The sequence below is a fragment of the Triticum aestivum genome, chromosome 3A (assembly GCF_018294505.1).
Source record: "Triticum aestivum cultivar Chinese Spring chromosome 3A, IWGSC CS RefSeq v2.1, whole genome shotgun sequence".
NCBI lineage: Eukaryota > Viridiplantae > Streptophyta > Magnoliopsida > Poales > Poaceae > Triticum > Triticum aestivum.
Window position 1 is genome coordinate 13,358,355 of NC_057800.1, and position 4,571 is coordinate 13,362,925.

The following is a 4,571-nucleotide window of genomic DNA, read 5'->3' on the forward strand; positions in this document are numbered from 1 at the left end:
GTTGGTGTCTATGTATTCACACATGTATTACGATTTCCGGATAACACAATTATAGCATGAATAAGAGACAATTATCATGAACAAGGAAATATAATAATAATCCTTTTATTATTGCCTCTAGGGCATATTTCCAACAGATTGCAGTTCTGGAGAAGATTCGGAGGTAGAGGAACTGAGAAAACTTGCAAGAGAGATTAGGAGGAATGAGAGAGCTAAGAAGCTTGGACAGAGAAGTGGAATTACAATGCAAGACAATAAAGTGCAATGTAAATCTGATGAGGATTTGGATGCTGGTTTCGAAACTCCATATTTTGACTCTGATGAGGATGATTTCTCTTATGATGAAGAAAGTGATGGAGAAGGAGGTACCACTATGGTAAGAAGGAAGAGCAAGTGGCCTAGGTTTGATAGCAAAGCTGAAAAACCCAACTTTCAACTTGGCATGGTTTTCCGAAGCAGAGAGCACATGAAGAAAGCAGTGATTTCCCATGGAATTAAAACTCACAGGCATTTGTTGTTCAGCAAAGATGAACATGACAAAGTTAGAGCATATTGTTCTTGTCCTGGATGTAAGTGGGTCATTTATGCATCAAGGACCACTAGACACAAATGGTTGCAAGTCTCAACATTTGTAGATGAGCATCATTGTATTCCAAGAAGAGACAACACATTAGTGACATCTGTAGTTATTGCTAAGAGGTATGCAACACTGATAAAAGCAAATCCAACATGGAAATTGGAAAACTTGAAGCAAACTGTTTTGAAGGACATGTTTGCAGATGTCACTATTGCACAATGCAAAAGGGCCAAAAAATTGGTGATGGAGAAATACAAAGATACCACCAAAGGAGAATATTCCTTGGTTTTTGACTACCAATTGGAATTGCTGAGAACTAACCCAGGTAGCACTGTTGCTATCAAACTGGCAGATGATGTGAAAGATGATGAGCATGTTTTTGAGAGGTTTTACATGTGCTTTGGTGCTATCAAAAAAAGGATTTCTAGCTGGCTGTAGAAAGGTTATAGGACTTGATGGATGTTTCTTCAAAGGAGCTTGCTTTGGTCAGCTACTTGTTGCTTTGGGAAGAGATGCCAACAATCAGATGTACCCTGTAGCTTGGGCTGTAGTCGAAAAAGAAACATATCAGTCCTGGTTCTAGTTTGTTGAGAAGTTAAACAGAGACCTCAAAATCAGCAATCAAGGGGATGGGTGGGTGTTCATCTCAGATCAGCAAAAAGGACTAATAGGGGCTATAGAGGATATTCTTCCAAAAGCAGAACACAAGATGTGTGCAAGGCACATTTACTCAAACTGGAAGAAAAAACATAATGACAAAGATTTGCAAAAGAGATTCTGGAGATGTGCAAAGGCTCCTAACAGGCTCTGTTCAACTATAACAGAGCAAGGTTGGCTCAATTCACGGTTGAAGGAGCAAAGGACATGATGAACACAGATCCAATTCACTGGAGTAGGGCTTACATGAAATTGGGAAGCTATTGTGATTCAGTTGACAATAACATGTGTGAGTCATTCAACAATTGGATCATGGAATCAAGATATCTACCTATTATATCTATGCTGGAGTGGATAAGATGCAAAATTATGGTGAGGATACAAGAGTGCATTACCAAGTGTTTGAAATGGTCAGGAATCATATGTCCTAACATATTTAAAAAACTAAAGCAGAATATAGCAAGATCTTGAAATTGTCATGTGCTCTGGAATGGAAGAGATGGGTTCGAGGTGTTAGAGCATGAGAAATACAAGTACACTGTGAATTTGCAAACTTGGGTTTGTTCTTGTAGATATTGGCAGCTTTCTGGTCTGCCCTGCTGCCATGCAATAAGTTGCATACAAGAGCTCACAACAGTTGGATGCATACATAGCTGAGTGCTATTCCATTGAGACTTACAAGAAAATTTACTTGTATGTGTTGGAGCCATTGGAAGGCCAGTCAAGTTGGCCTGTTGCTGATCATGTGAGGCCACAAGCACCTGGTTACATCAAAATGCCAGGCAGGCCAAGGAAAGAAAGGAAAAGAGAAGAAGGAGAAGCACCAAAAGGGACAAAAATGAGCAAGGTGGGTGGCCAAATCACCTGCAGCTCATGCAATAGGACAGGACATAACATGACAAGTTGCACAAATAATGCTGTTGCAAATAAGCATCATGGAAATGCACATATTGTCAGAGAAAGGTATAGGAAAAGGAAAATACAAAAAGAAGCCTATGAGGCAGAATATTCAAAGAAATCAAAGGTAATGTGTTGAACATAAGTAATTTAAAAAAATTACTGCATTGTCACATGTCATACTATATCCATGTAGTCCATAAGTTTTAACGTGGTACACTTTTACATGTCATAGGTTGAAGAAGTTGCAAGGCAGAGCAAGGGAAAGGCTGCAGCTCAAGACCTACAAGTGCATGAGCCCAGAAGACCTACAGGCATTCAAATTAGGGAGCCAAGTTCACAACCAAACTCGTTGCATGTGTCACAACAAAGATCATTGGCTGTGTCACAACATGACAAGCATGCTCCAGCCAGCAAGCCTAGATCAGCAAAGGTTCAGAGAAGTGCCGCTACTCCATTTGTTCCACCTAAACAAGTTACAAACTTGCCACAACATTGTGTCTTCAATCTAGCTGCATACAAGGAAGCTAAGAAAGGCAGAGCAGGGCCTCCAGTTTGATGTTGAACAAGTCTTTTTGTATCAGGAGTCATGTCATGTAATATATATGTTTAAGGAGTCTTTTTTGTATCAGGAGTAGGGCCTCCGGTTGCAGTCATGTAATATTTGTACTGCCAACCAACTATATATCAGGATTTTCACATACTATTTTGTTCTGGATTGATCACCAATTATATATCAGAATTGTCACATACATAAATCCTGATTGTTTTCATAACACAACATACATTCAGGGCAAATTCTTAATTTTGCATACCATTACACAGTACAAATTCTGCATGTTTTCATAGTACAACATACATTCAGGACATCAACTTCTCCAGCATACATTCAGAATCTTGCTTAACGGGCATACATAATTGAGTCATTCACAAACTAATTTTTTTATGATGTAAATCATTTCCAAAAGAAGGAAATGGCAAAACAGAACAAAGCAACCACAAGGCAGAACTGCAGTTTCTGAATCTTCTTCTTTAGGACAGCAACTTCTCCATGATGCTTGACTTCCAAATCACACACATACATCCAACATCTTGTTCTTCGACAAGCTGGCGTTGAGCAAGTCATTTTCATTCCTCACTCGATCCTTCAGTCGATACACAGCATCACACAAATCCCCAAGCAACATGCTCACAAATGGATTGTGCGGATCATCATGCCAAAGAAAATATCTGCAGTCGACTCCCTGGGTTCACAAGATCAGAAGCAAAAAAAGACCAGAAGCAACAGATTAACAAGTGCACACGCATTCAGAATCGGTAACTGCATGACTAGTACTACAGCCCCAAAACTGGGAGGAAATACTACTAATTTTTCAGTGCATACTAATTTCCAAAATAGACTCGAGGCTGCTTGCCCCTGCATACTAATTTTTCAGTACTACAGCCCCAAAACTGGGACCAAGATTTCTCAGTCTTCAGTGCATACTTGCTCCTTCAGTACGAACCGGCGAATGCAACGGCGCCTGCGTGCCCTTGCTTCCGCTGGTCGACACCCGACTTGTGGAGGAGATCCCTGAAGACGCCATTGCTTGGTTGACGGCGAAAGGCGAGAGGCGAGGCGGGGCGGGGCGGGGCGCCGGCGACTGGCGAGAGGAGAGGCGAGGCGAGAGGCGAGGTGGGGATTTTCTCTACGTGAGAGACAAAGGGTAACAGAGGACGGAGGAGAAGCAAGGGGAGAACTGGCTAATGGGACCCATTCAAAGTTTTCTTGCCCTGTCAGCATCTAATTGGCATGAGTGGAGACAAAAACCGCTCAAGATTTGATTGAAAGCACTAAAGGGTGATATTAACCCGGTTTTAGTAATTTGAGGGTGTGATTTGTCCCGGTTTTGAGTTCAGGGGGTAATGTATCCAAAGATTGGATTTGGGGGTGACTTGTATACTTCTTTTATAAAAAATCAGAAAAAAATAAACGGGCCATGCCAGGCCTCGCCTCGCAGCCCAGGCACAACCCAGACATGTCATGAGCCTAGCACGACCTGTTTAGCCGCGTGCCGGGCACGAAATTCTCAAAAAAAAACGTGCCGGGCACGCGTGCTTCTGGGTTGGCCTGCGAAGCATGGCCCGTTTGGCCAACAACAGATTTAACACACGGTCCGCCTACGCATCATGTTGAGAAAAATACATATTAAAGTATTTGGCGCCGGTCTTCGTCTGAGCGCCGGCAGTCGGCCTTGATAGTTTGCACCTTCGAGAGGAAGGCCTATTTTCACAACCCACGATAGGATTGAGTCCCCCCTCCCCCCCAAAAAAAAATTACACATCATGATGAAACACGTAATGTGTGGGACATCATTGGGAGTAAAGTGATGGAGATGCAAATGGTAGAGGAAGAGGAGCCCTCGCACAAAGTGGTTCAAGGGCAGCTATAGCCCACTCG